Consider the following 14,735-nt stretch of genomic DNA (forward strand, 5'->3'; position numbering starts at 1 on the left):
TTTTGCAGGTCTTCAGAACTTGTAAGCTTAGTTAGTGTTTTATTAGAAATATTATCGTTGAAAGCACAAATAAACAGAACCCTATTCTAGAAATTCCATTATGGAATTAAAGTAATTGTTAGCAGTAAGAGGCTGTTATCTTCTATGTGGATGTGCCACTAGAAGCAGGTGGAGATGTTTGGCTTTTTCATCAGGTGGTTCACAGCTTTTTGTTAGACTGCAAAGAAATGTTGGGACCAGGAACACTGGGATTAATTCTAGGGTCTGTAGGGACATGTTCTCTAATAGTTAGATCCTTCTGTTCACCTTCTGTATATTCCACTTTGCTTCTTCCCCTGTTCTATTGTTGTCTTCTACAGGCCTTTGTTCCTGCTTCTATCCCATCTTCAACCCTATAAATCTCCCTTTCTCTAGTGCCGTCTTTCTCCTCCATACTGTTTAGACAGTAATAGATATATTGAGACCACAGGAAAGATGATTTTGTGCATTTGGTGCCGCAACAGCCCAGAGGAACTGGAAACGGCAATTACGTGAAAAATCCAGCTCAGCCCTTATAAGCTCTGTTAGTGCATACTCAGTCTCTGGTAAGGTAGTGTATGTACCATCTGTTTCTTTCATAGGAACTGCAAGGAGATTTTCTGTGCTTCATGGTCCTGCTTTAAAGAATTTAGCTACCAGAATCAATTGTTGAACACCTGTGAAATGAGATTTTTCACAGGGTAATAATTTGGTTCACTAGATAGTTGTTTTTTTTAAGATTACAAAAAATAACTTATACTAGGGTACTGCCGTTTAACAACTTTGCAACTGTGCTGCTATGGGCTAGCACAGGGTGTTTGCTGTGTGCGGCACCATGCCAGATCAGCCTTGTGTGCTGACTTCAGTGTGACCCAACCAGCCCAGCCCTGGAGCCAGTGTGCTCAGCCTATCCGGCATGGATGTCACATTCAGTAAGGGCCCCAAACCCAACCCCCTGTGCTGCGTGGAGCATGTGTGGTGCTGGGGCCAAGCACATGCCTCATGCAGCACATGGGATCTGTCTTGAGACCCATAGACCAGATCATATGGCTCAGTGAACCAGAAGTTTGACACCCCTGCTGTAGTGGATCTAGAGGTTTAAACCAAATAGTGGTAAATGCTTTTAAACACAGGGGAAAAAACATTTTTCTTAAAACCTGATTTTGGAAATGACTGAATTGCTTAAGCTAAAACTTTCCAGAGAATTCCTCCTGAAGCAGATGCCTCAGGATGGAAAAATTTAGCTCTCAATTAAAATCTGGCAAAAATAAAACAGAAAACAGGGTGTTTATACTTGAAAGTGTCAAGTGATCTTAACTGTAGGTGGTTTTCTATTTTATATAACACAATATTTGGAAAAAATACATAGCTGAATAAATTTAAAGACTAGCAGTACAGCTAGTTTTAAAGGACTGCCTTGAAAGGTTACTTAAAGCATAGTTTGTTTCCAAAATTTCTGAAGACTGAAGTGAGCTTATAGTTGTATGTAGCTGATGCAAAACAAATCTTCCAGAAAGAAACCTCTTAGATTATTTATTTTATTCATTCATTTATTTTATTTAATTTTTTTAACCAGTCATCATTACAGACTTATTTCCCTGAAAGTTTTCCTTTGTGGGGCAGGGCACATGTGTGCTTACAGTCAAACTGAAGTAGTTTAGATTAGAATACAAGTGTGAACTTTTTAGTTTTCTAATAGAAAACATCAGTTAACCTTTAGATGCAAGTGACTAGTGTGAATCACTGCTTCACTGCTTAAGTTTTAATGTGTTCAATTAAATGAGAGAGGTTCTGTCAGTCACCTTTTCATAGGAAAATGACTTGAGCTTTTTCATAGTGAGATTCTTTAAGTACTAATCAAAATGAATTATCTTGCTGGGCCAGGATTTTCAGAAGTTTGTCCCTAATATTAAGAATCTACTTGGGTAGCTTAGTTTTTCAAAGTGTTGAAATCCAGTAGTTTCCATTCACGTAGCCCTGCCTCTCAAGCTTTAAAACGTTGGAAAAAGTAGTATTTTACATTTCTTATGTTAATAGATAAAATCTAATCACTTAACCAGGACTTCTGCTATATTTTCAAGTAGCTAAATAATGTAATGCTACTTTAAAATTACTCAGTCTCCAAATGTAAAGATTGCCCTACTTGCCTTAATGCAGAATTATATTTTCATACTCATTTGATTTGACATATAACAGTTAATGCCAGAAGTTGTCATGATCCTGCAGAGTAATCCAGAAAAGGATTTTACTTAGGAGAGCAAAATACATTTTACTTTAATAGATCTTTAAGTTTGACAGCAAAAGAAATAGCTTTCATAATTTTGAATGCAATTAGATAATCTTACTGGCATGGGAAATAAATGTTTTTGCTGCAAACTTTATTTTTTCCAGACAGAATTGTTGAAATTCAGAAAATGTAACAATATTTGTCTTTCTCCCTGAATTTGATGTGTAGGGGATGAATCTTTCTATTCAGATACTTCATTTATTAAATGCACAAGTGTATTTGGTGCTTGATGGACAAAGAGAGCATCATAGATGCTTAAAGAGTTCAGTTTTAAGCACAGACAGTCTAAGATGGAGGAGGAGGTAAAGTTAAAAGCAAAAACATGAGTTAAGCTAATGGTACTGCACATGTTCCTTGCTTGATATTTTTTCTTTTTTTGTATAGGTGGGTGGTTCAGAGAGGAAGATTGTAAAAGAGATCAGTAATGTTGGCATAAGGAAGGAAGGAGTGATAGAGATGACAGTGAAAGTGGGTAAAAGGAGGGGCAGCAAGGTTGGGAGTACTGTGGTTGGAGAGGATACAGCCCAAAGAGGACTCAAGTTTGGATAATGTTTTTGATATCTGCTGCTGTCAATGGCATGATAGGTACAAGTTTGATTTCTGGTAAATAAATGGGGAGATTGGGAAAGCTGGCAGATGCTGAATTTTCTCCTATGCTGGCTGTTGCTGAGAGCATGGAGGAATTTCAGAGGACCTGGGCCTTTCGTGCTCTACTGGTCAAGCTTCCTTCAGTTCTGCAATAGTGCTTGTGAAGTGTGGGATTTAGAGCCAATGCATCTTGGTCCAGTGCAAGGCAATGTAGACAGCTGTTTTGTTTAGAGCAACATAATCATGAAATAAACTTCATCTTGTTGCATTTTCAGAAATACCTGCATAAAACTAAAATCAACAGAATGTAAATCCTTGTGTTAATCTCTGACAAATGCAATCTGAGTTAAATAATGCATGATTAGGGAATTTGTTAGCAAGGAAGGATTGAAATAGAGCTCTCTGCAGGGGACTGTAAGGCTTTTGGATGCAATCTGAAATGAGCATCTTGTCTAGAAGTGCATAGTAACTTACAGCTGAAAGTTCTATGAACTGTAAGTGTGTTCTGCAAAGTGTGTGAGCTTGTTGTCCCAACGGACAGTGTGAGTTCGTGCCCGGTGCGCTATTGCCAATGAACACACAGGGGTGGAGGATCCAACTTAATCTTTATTGTTTCCAGTCTGCGCAGAGAGGGGTGCTTGGCAATCATTTGCAAAGCAAGCACCACCGGTTTTTATCTTTGAGTACCTTTTATACATATGTTTGCAAGTGTATCGCTCAGTGATTGGTTATAAGCCACTGACATAAGACGTTCTCTACTGAGCATGTCTCTATACCTATGTTTTAGCCATGTAATTCATTTACATACATATATGTTTCATTAACATACTTTTGCCCTGCCCAGGGGTGTGATTTTTAGCATTATAATGAGACCTTTTTCTGAACTTCTTGCTATCTTACAAGTGTCAGGGAGACATTATCCTGCTGGTGTTAGGGAGGCATTCCAGGAATCCTCCGCATCCCATACGCTGTGCTCTGCAAGCATCTCTTAACACACACATACCACACCCCTCCCAGCATCTGCAAGTTGCCTTAAGTATTTAGTTAGATATAGTTTGCAAAAGCTAGATATACCATAAAAAAGATTACATCAAGCTCTAAGTCTCTTTGACTTGTTGGATGTGTCTACTCTAGGTGCTTTACTTGAGATTAGAATAAATTACTGCATGGTGAGCACCATTGTCAACACGTGCAGATGCTTACTGCACAATAATTTAATCTTGAGTAAGTTTGCTACCTTTAAATACAAGTAGATTTACTCAGGAGTAATTACTGAGCAGTACAGCATGTGTAGACAGCTGACTGGGAGCAAATTTGCTTCCAGGAAGCAGGGGGAGGGAAATTAGTACTTGCCTCCAGGAAATGCCTGCTGCTGGGGCAGGCTCCGTCACTGGAGCCTGGGTGGGGACAATGTCGTCTTATTCCCAGCCCCTGCTCAGCAGTTGTGGAGCAGGGCTGGGAGCTCCCTGAATGGGGAGTGTTTCCCCCAGCCTGGAGCTGGCTGGGACCTGCCCCTGACCAGGACAGTTCCTGGCCAGCTGTGGGCTGTGCAGGAAAGTCTGCATGTGCGTGGCTGGGGACTGTCCCATTTTAGGCAGTCCCTAGCCAGCTCTGGACTGTATGTGCAGACTTACCCATGCAGCCCAGGGCTGGCTGGGAATTGTCCCGGTCAGAGGTTGGTCCCAGCGCCATGCACTGATCGCATGATTGAGGTGCGTGGAGTGGAAAGAGCTGCGGGGGAGGGGCGGCTCCCAGCCCCCTGCCCCGATCTGCCGGTGGAGCAGCTAGCAGTGAGCCCCTGGCTGGGGCAGGGATTCCCTAGCTAGCTCACTGCTAGATGCCCCACTGGTGGATTGGTGCAGGGGCCTGGGACCTGCTCCAACCCTTCAGCTGTTTCCAAGCCCCCTGCCTCCAGTTGGGGAGCCAGGACCAAGAGCTCCTCCCACTGCCAGGGCAGGGGGAAATTGTCCCTTCCTTGGGCTCTGGCGGCAGAGCCCGCCCCGGCAGCAGGCAGCTCCTGGGGACAGGGAGCAATGTCCTAGCCCCAGCCAGGAAACAGCTGTCTCCTGGCCTTGTGCTCCTTGCCAGCCCCTGGGCTAGCACTCAGGAGAAGCATAGAGCTCCCTCTGGCTGCTGCAGGGGGGTAGAGCAAGGCCGGCAGGGGCAGGAGCAGACTGCTGCCATGAGCAGCAAATCTACTCCTGCTTCCCTGCATATGTAGATGCCTGCCCAGGGTGGGTTTACTAGTCTAGGGTAAATTACTCTAGAATAAACCCACCATAGAGTATTTGCATGTGTAGACGCACCCACTGGCTCTTAAAGGAACAGACCAGTTTGTTACAGAAGCTGTAATTGGGTACCTCTGCATTGCAGACTGAAGCCTAATGTGGAAATACCTGAGCTATTTTCACGTTAGCTAGCCTGAGTACCAAAAACAATCTAGCTACAGCAGCATAGAGCTATGTATAGGCTAACTCTACCCTAAAAGCTGGTAAACTAGCCTATGTGGAGCTCCATGTTGCTAAAGCTAGACTGCTTCTGGTTTCTGAGCTAGTTTATCTGTGGTACACTTAAGTCATTGGTCATCAATTTACTTCACTCCTCTTTACAGAGATGAACATTAAGAGAGGGATATAAAATCCTGTGAACTGCACAGGTGTGGCTGGATAGAGAAATTGCATTCTAGCATTTGACTTGGTAATATAAAGTGGGTAATGTTTCTTTAAAATGGTTAGTCTAGGTGATGTGCTTAACATGCACTCTCTTAAATTATCCTGTAGTAGTTTACATGATATTTTTAGTGCAGTCTTCTAATCTACAGTTACATTAAGGGTGTAACATTTACTATCATAGGAGTATGCCAAGTTATAAATAGTGGTAGCTGGCTTATTAAGTTTAATATATTATGTAGTTCTGTGCAGCCAATCTTTTGTCAGCACAGCGAATTCTCTGATAGAATGACATAAATTATGAGTAAAGGAAACTTATTCTAAAGTGGATGTAGTATTTGTATTGCGAGGTTGAAACAACTTATCATTCTGCTTCTGTAGGAATTCTTGCCAGGAGCCCTAGTGTTTCATGCATAGATGAAGTCAGCAGTCTACAGTTATTTGAAGTGTTCTGCATTTGCCTACAATACTCTACAGCTTAGACATTTGGGAAGGTGCTGATAGGTATTTTTTTATTGTCTTTTATTTCCTAGCTACTGTCACTTGACACTTGTGTCTTCCAGACTAGGAAAAATGTGTGCAGTAAAGAAAAAACAACTTTTTACCAATAAATATTTTTGCAAAATCTATTGCAAACCAAAATTTGCCAGACTGCTATATATCCTTGGTCAGTGTAACTATATAAGCTAGATGCTAAACATGTCTTAAGACAACTTCAGAAACTTTGGTCTAGCTAATAGGCTCATTCATTCTAAAAACTGTCTTTAATATGGGTTTCTCAAACTGTTTCGTATGGCAGGCCATACATTAATAGTCTGAGGATCATACTCCATCCCAGTTGCAAACAACATTTCTATGGAAACTAAAGCAATTTCTTCCATTGAGGAGAAGTAATGGACAAGTTCTTAATGTATTATGTCTAAAGGCTTGATGTGGGAGTGTGGCAGAGGAGAGAGAGAACATCAAGTAAGCAATATATGACTTAATAGCTTTCCACAGACTCGCATAAAATTGTCATGAGGATTTGTTCTTTGAAAAAGAACACCTGTAGTAGTCATGCAGAATTACAACAGACAAATGTGTGATTGTTCAACTACTTTGCACCATTTGTAATTATAAGGTATTGTAAGAAAAATTGGTAATGGCTAGGGACTTCTCATGAGTCATACTTAAGTTATGTCTGAAACTACAGAGAGCTGCCTTTCAGTGGGGTTCTACACCTAAATTGGCTGGGATTTACACTCTTGGGTACAGTGCCTTTCAGGGTACTCAGGGGATGAGTTCTTCTGCCTTGGAAGCATCTCTGGGGTATCCCATAAAGTTCTGTCCTCTCCACTAAATCTTTTAAGATGAGTCTAAAACCATTGTGGGTGGGTGTGGGTGATCCTGACACATGCCCACTTCCCCACCATGGCACATGCAGCAACAGGCGGTGGGCCCTCAGGGTGCTCATGGCCTGGAGCAGGCAGAACCTACCCCCTGTGGCATGCAACTCCGGCTGAGTCCTGGGAGTTGCACATGGCAGTGTGGAGCTGTCCCTGCCTGTTGGTGCGTGCCTTTGGACCAGACTGGGCTGGCTCTGTGCCAGCCCGTGGGGCTTGTGGCACTGCAGGTGGGAGCCACATATCATTGGACCAAGCCAGGCTAGCTCCATGCTTCTATGTGGGGCTTCCAGCACTCCAGTGCAGTGCCAGGAGCCCCACACAGAGGCACAAAGCCAGCCTGTCCTAGCAGCACATGCTCCCAGCTGCAGTGCCAAGAGCCCCACGCGGTGGCATGGAGCCAGTCTGGCCCGATGGCACGTGGCTCCTGGTCCACGCGTCATCAGGCTGGGCAAGGCTCCATGCTGCCATTTGTGGCTCCCAGCACTCCTCCTGTGAGCCATGCAATGTCAGGCTGGCCAGGTTGGCTCTGTGGCAGCACATGGGGCTCCCAGCACCGCAGCCTGGAGTGCGCGCCACTGGGCTGGTTTGGGTTGGCTCCATGCCTCCATGTGGGGCTCCCAGCACTGCCTCCACTCACCAGCTGTCCAGTCGCATGCCATCGCACTCCGTGCTTCCACATAGGGCTCCTAGCTGGAGTGCCAGAAGCCCTACTGAGGTGGAGGCACGGAGCCTGCCTCGTCCAATGGTATGTGACCTCTGAAAGCTTGTGCCTCCCACCAGCTTTCAGAGAAGCAGCCACAGGTTGGTAATATTTTTATTTTTAATTTTTTGGAGAAGCCCTGGGGGGCTGGTTAGAATGGCCTGGTGGGCCGGATCTAGCCCACAGGCCTTATTTTGCCCACCCCACCTGTAGACTGAGAGTGGAGGGAGGGGGAGGAGCAACCAACTGTTTGTCCCCGATGTGACAGGCGAGAAAGGGCTTTACCCTCCTGCTCCAGTCCCTCCAGTAACAGGACAGGAACAGTGGTTATTCCCCACACCTTTCCCAGCCCAGGATTACTGCAGTCTCGGGATGATGCAAGGACCAAGGGAAAGGGGAAAATGTCATGGCTAGAAATAAATACCTGTACGCAGCTACAATGATTATTGTTGGTAGAGTTTCAAAATAGGTGAGGATTGTTTTTTTGTCGTCCCCCCGCCCCTTTTAATGTAGATAAATGCTGAGATCTGTTTCTCAGACTGTCAGCAGACTCCACTATTGTTGCAGCAGTGTGAAATAGAAGCACTCACTGAAATTGAAATTCTTCGTTGTTATAGAATTAACTGTAAACTGATAGGAGAAAATTTGCAATTTTTTAATGCTTGATTAGTTAATAAATGAAGAAGTATGCATGTGTGACCCCAGAATGTCAAAACCACAAGTTGGGAATGACTTAAATGTAAAAAAAAACCAAAAACCCAAAACAAAAGAACACCACATTCACATAAACAGTGATGGAGGGCATAAAGAAAATTTGATTTTTTTCATATTAAATTTTACCTTGACAAATTGCTGCAATTAGTTTAGACCAGGGGTCGGCAACCCCTGGCATGAGTGCTGAGCGTGGCATGCGAGGCCATTTTGCTTGGCACGCCGCAGCCAGCCCCAGCTCTGGGTAGCTGCTGCCAGCGACGGAGCCCGGGCTGCTCCCAGCAGGGTTTGCAGTATCCCAGTTAACTGCTGGGAGCAGCCTGGGATCCCGGCTGGCGGCAGCTCCCCAGAGCCGGGGCAAGCTGCAGCCGAAAGGCTCCAAACAGCTGCGCCAGGCTCTGGCATCAGTTCTGCACCGGTGCGTGCAGGCATGCCTCGGAGCAGGCGGTGGGGGAGGAGCATGAGGCAGCATGGCCCCGGTCTCTCCCCACTCCCGGCACGGAGGTGATGAGCCTGCTGCAAAGGTTTGTGCCAGGAGTGGGGGAGAGATGGGGGCTGCGCTGCCTCAAGCCCTGCCCCCACCACCCGCTCTGAGGCGTGCTTGCATGCGCCGGTGCAGAGCTGATGCTGGAGCCCAGTGCAGCTGTTTGGAGCCTCCCGGCTGCAGCTGGCCCTGGCTCTGGGGGGCTGCTGCCAGCTGGGATCCCAGGCTGCTCCCCGCAGTTAACCGGGATGCTGCAAGCCCTTCTGGGAGCAGCCCGGGCTCCAGCAGCTACCCAGAGCCGGCGTAGCTGCTGGCAGCCACAGAGCCCAGGCTGTGGGGCAGGGGCAGTAGGGCTGGGGGGCAGGGGCACAAGCAGGGCATCCTGCTATGTACCCCTTGTCCTCATTTTGTTTTTTGCCATGCCGGCACTCCGGCACCTTCTGAGGTAGGCATTGTGGTGTTTTTCGGCACTCCGCCCAAAAAACGTTGCCTACCTCTGGTTTAGACAAACTAGAACTAATATATTTTAAAATTCTGTAAAAAGGACCTATTAAAATAAAAAGATTGTTTTGTGTGTATAATATCTGTAACTGCCTTGTTTATTACATATGAGGCTTATCGCATATATTTTAAATTTGGCTATTGGAACACTTCATGCATTGCAGGCACGTTTGAATGAGAACAATTTCAGAGGATAGTCTGACTGTTACGCTAGTACTTACTGCCATCTAGAGTCAGTTAGGCAATTGTGTTCTCAGGGCTTGTGAGACATGTTTCTGTAGCTAATCAATCGTATAATTTTAAAAAGGAGTTTTATAACAGGGCCTACTTTTCACTTGGATATTTTTATGAAACTTAATGTTAGCAACCATATATTTCCCTGGCAAAATAAAGATCTCTCCTCTATCTTTTTCGCTTCTATTCTCTTTCTCCTACCCTCATATCCAGATAGCCTGACAATATCAAATGTAATTAAAAGAAAATTGAATATAAGCAGTAGGAAAAAAAACCCTCAGTGTTCTTAAACTTGAATTCTACTGCTGGGTGAAAATATTGCATTTCAAATGCTACCAATTGAAAACATGACAGGAGAGATTGTAATAAGACCCTAATATATCATTTAACAACAGTAGGAGCAACATGATTGTTCTAATTGTTTTACATCAATATAATCAAATGACAAGACTTAGATTACAGTTGTAAAAGTAGATTTGGATAGCATGTTTTAACTTGCAGACACTGGGCTTTTTTTTAATAACACAATTATTTAAAGCAAGCTTTGTTAAATAAGTATGACTTTTGTTGATCTGTAAGTCAGTTTGCTATTTCTACCTCATTTGTTATGCTTTGATAAATAACAAGCAAGTACACACTTCCTTTCAGATACCACTTCTCTGCTCTTTCACAATCTTAGAGGAATACTTGTTAAAAGTATTACTCTGTTAAATCACACACGTGCTCGCTCGCTCGCTCAGTGTTTCTCCTAGAATCCACTGTAAAAGTCGTGTGCTTAAGCCCATGGCCAAAGAACCATTTTTGAACAGTATCAGGCAATTAGTGTGCATTCAGTCCAGCAATGCGTTCATGCCTCTTTGTCTTCTCTAATCATCTAAGACAGTGATTCTCAACCTGTGGATCACAAGAATATATGAAAGGGTTATGAACAAACTTTAAAAATGGATTCTCCTTTAAGGAAGAAAAATGTGGGAAACCGGGGCTTTTGCCTTGCAGGCTGGCAGAGTTCTGGCCTGCGAGGGGATGCTTGGTGTCCCCCCAGCCTCACACCCTGTAGGGCTAGGGCCTGGGGGCAGTGGGTCAGGAGTGAGCGGCACTGGGTTGGGACTCGCCACTGATGTTTACAAATGGGTCCTGGTACAAACTGATCTAAGAGATGTCTTCTTCCTGCCCTCTTCCTTTTGATATTTTTTTTGTAGACAGACTGTTTATCTCCAGTTAGTTTGAAATGGACATATTCTTTAGCTGCTGTGATTTCTGAGACATAACTGCACTCTTGTCCTCTCTTTGTTATTGTCTACTAAAGGGGTAGTTTATCTGAATCCTTTTCAAAACTGCCAAACAAATTCTATGGGTTGATGCCTGCTAGAACTTGGACTGCTCTCTAACTGCAAGCAAAAACAAAACCCAACTTTTGTCTTTCTGTGAAAACTCTTACAAGAGAGGATGTTGGCTCACATGGTCAACAGGTCTATAGATGTGGTATAAGGCTTACTGGGGAGAGGTTTAACTTTTGGTATTTTCTTTTGGTGTGTACCCTGCTCTGAATCTTGCTGGTGAAATAAGATAGAAGAAACTTAGTGTTGCATGGTGTTTCTGGAGATCTTAATCTCTTCTCTTGATCTTCTGAATCATTTTGGGGTTCCTTAATCTCAGAACTTTTCCACATCTTAAAGCAAAAGCAGAGGAAGGTGCAGAAGATATGAAAGCACCTGATTTTCACACTGATCCTGAGGAGATGTAGCACACCGTGAATTTCCTTTGCTATTACATAAGCAAAACTTGGTTATTTAGAAAAGTCTTAAGTTACTTGTTGTTGTCTTTTGAGAAAAACGTAAAGATCACGCTAATATGGCTCAGGTGGCCTAAATGGATGGTACTGCATCAAGCCATGCTAAAAAGTAGCTGTTTCCTTGCTTTTAACGGCCCCTTTCAGTCAAATGATAGAAGCTGCAGATGCAGCAGTGATCTGAAACCTCTAGTACTGCTGTATGGAGTTTGTTTTGCATCATCAATTTCCTTAAGTAGTTTCTAGTCTTATGGGTCTGCAGAGGTAAAATCATATAGGAAAGGGGATGCTTACTAACGAGTAACACGTGTTGTCTAAGTGCATTTCTTTGTATAGACCTGCACTCTGATCTTTACCTACTGCTTTGGAGACCAGCTATAGGATGGTTAGGAGGAGTAGGGTAGAGCTACCTCCTGGGATGTTAGGTTTAAGGAATTTGTATGCATTTCCATTTGCCTATAACACAAGTCAAAATGGATCAGTGACTCTGTGCTTAGCCTAGTGATTCATATACCATGGCTTGAAGGCAGTAGAGACCAAAGTTAGTGAAATAATGTAGTCAAGGGAAAATGGACTTTTTGTTGTTGTTTATTTTTATTTTTTTAAACTTGGTCACAATCTTTGCAACTCTACAGTTGTAAACAAAAGCTTACTTGTATTTAATTCCTTTCCCTGCGAGATGTTTGTGATCTATTTCTAAAATAACTGTCAAACAAGTCTCTGGATTAATTAACAGTTGTGGTATAACTTCATGCTTTTTATTTAAAAAAAAAAAAAATTCTGCTTGCAGTTGAACTGCAAAATATCATCTTGCAGTGTAGGTATTACAGTTCAATTGGATGCTAAAATTCTTACTGTGTTAGTATTGTAACCTGCCAAAAAGGAGATTCATATTGTACTTTGGAAGTCCTGTTTGAATAGCGGTAAAATATGTCCTTCTGATGGGGAAGAAACAGAGGGTATTTGATAATTGAAGTTTGGTATTTGGCAGGGGGTACAGCCCATTCTGCCTGTAGATCAGGAGAATGGTGGGTGCAGTCTAGCATTTTGAGGGTATAACAAAATGAATGGGCCGTCATTGGAATTAGAGGGAATTTGCACCAGCAGTAATTAGAGCGTAGTTACATGGGAACACTCTGGAAAGTTAATTTATGTTTTGAATTGAAAATGGATTAGTTAAACTGCATTAAATCTGTGGGCACTCAAGGTACCTATACACATGCCCAATGCCTGCTCTGATGTGTGCTTATTAGTGCACACTGGAGCAGACTTGACTTAATAGAGTCTGCTGGAGCATGCTCCAGTAGGCTCAGCATCATGTACATTCAGCATTCCTGCACGTCAAAATGGCAGTGGGGGCACTGTAACTAAAGCTCATCGAATAGGCTTTAGATAAAGCGCCCCCACTGCCATTTTGAAGTCCGGGAGGCTAAATACATGAGACACTGTGGGCACTTCAATTAGAGCAGCTCCTGAAAACTGCTATAATTAAAGTGCCCTTGACCCTAGAGCATGTGTAAAGATTCCCTCATTCACTATTAAAGTGTCTTTAATTTGCTTTAAATTTGCTTAAAGTAAATGAAGTTAACTGAAATGAATTTATCTTTGAATGAGTGTCCACATGAGGTTTTTCATGTGACTTAACTAATCCTCTTTAAAAGTTAATTTGGATTAATTTTCCTGGGTGTCCCAAAATGTATGAGTTAATGATGAAATGTGCCTGTGAGTTCTTCTTCATCCTCCCCTTCAACATACACTAAAACATCTTTGTAGCATATTTGTTTTTCTGTTAGTTGACTTGCGTTTAAGTTATCATGCCTTAAACATTTCATGTAATTATCTACATGTAATTTTTTTATATCGAATCACAAAACATCATGTTAAGTAAAAAATGGGAAGTAAGGTAAAGGAAAACTTAGCATTTTATTCAGGAAGCGTTCTGTGAGGGTTCATCCCTGAATTTTCCTATCCATTGGTTTTCCACAAACATTTGATTTGTTTTTTGTGCAGCCATTATTACATAACCAGTATATTAAAGTTAGAATCAAGCAGTCAAAAGTCAGGAAATACCACAGGTAAGGTTGCCTTAATTTATGGTAAATATGCATTACAGTGCAATACATAATTGTATAATAATTTTTCCACACCTCTGGGCTGGCTGCTGCTTCCTCTTCCCCCTCTCTCTTTCACTGACAGCCCCAGAGCTGGGGAGGAAGCATGGAGTAGGGGAGAGGGGCGGGTCAGCTGCTGGATCATCCCTGCCTGTTGAGCGCGCGCGGCCTCCCCCCCCCCCCCCCCCCCCCCCCAAATGCCTCCCATCCCAACAAATGAACATCTATTGTGGCGGGTGGGCTTTAACTCATGGCACGTTATGTAAAGCACCATGAGTTGGCACAGGTCCCTGAACATCTGTAGCCACCCATAGGTATATCAGCTTTGCAACCTTAAAATTCACCATTCAGACCTCTACCACTTGAGCTAGTAGAGTATATGACATCACTTGTAGATTGTCAACCTCTATGTACCAGTCCTAGAAAGAATGAGATGATTTCCAAGGGGTGTCCCAGATACTTGCTGACATAAGATGTTTGTTGAAACTTAGAAATCTTGGGGTTCTGTTAGTTTGTAAAGGTGTGTGCACTTTAACAAGCACTCATGCCTCTTCCCTTCAAGTTTGAAGCGGTCCCTTCTGGACTAGTTCAGTTCTTGCTTCTTGTCCTGGACCCATTCTTTATTCTACAATTCCACTTTTTCTTGCCCATGCTATGTCTTTTTTGCTTCCCTTTCAGTCTCCAGCCCACCAGATATGTGGTATGTAAAATTTCAGCACAAAGGTTATTTTGGCAAAGCTAAACCTAACTGGCACAGGGTCTCATTTGTAACGGTGGGCAATATTAATACCCATTCTCATGAGTAATCATCCTTGTGCTTGTTACCTATTGAACTGAACCTTAATTTAGTGCAGCAGTCTTTGTAACACTGAGAACCTTGGGCCTCTGGCACACATTCATTGCATGGCACTATGTGATCTGTTCCCCAGTCCCAACAATCTGTGCCTCTTGTGCATGGTGGGATAAAGTTTTGGGTTCAGGGATCAGATTCCACCCATCATGCCATTACTACTTGCCAGTGCAGGGGGAACCCAGGATCATGGTGTTGGGCTCCCTCTGCGCCAGCAAGTAGAAATCTGGATGCCTGGAGAAGTGGTGCAGTTCTGGGGCTGGGACCAACAGTCAGTTGATTGTCAGTCTCTGCCTGCCCCATGATCACACTGGAGTAATGGGTTCAAGACTCCAGTGAAGTCCTGGGGCTGCAACTGATGGTCCTGATTGTGGGTCCCAGCCTCAGGAGTGCACTGTGATTAGTCCC

The 14,735-nt window shown here is 43.4% G+C and overlaps 1 protein-coding gene across 1 annotated transcript in view; it reads left to right on the top strand.

Annotated features, from left to right (window-relative positions):
* Nucleotides 1-14,735, top strand: part of LMTK2 (lemur tyrosine kinase 2) — a 70,685-nt gene that overhangs the window by 32,252 nt on the left and 23,698 nt on the right. The gene's annotated exons all lie outside the window — the stretch shown is intronic.

The sequence above is a fragment of the Alligator sinensis genome, unplaced genomic scaffold (genome assembly GCF_000455745.1).
Source record: "Alligator sinensis unplaced genomic scaffold, ASM45574v1 scaffold990_1, whole genome shotgun sequence".
NCBI lineage: Eukaryota > Metazoa > Chordata > Crocodylia > Alligatoridae > Alligator > Alligator sinensis.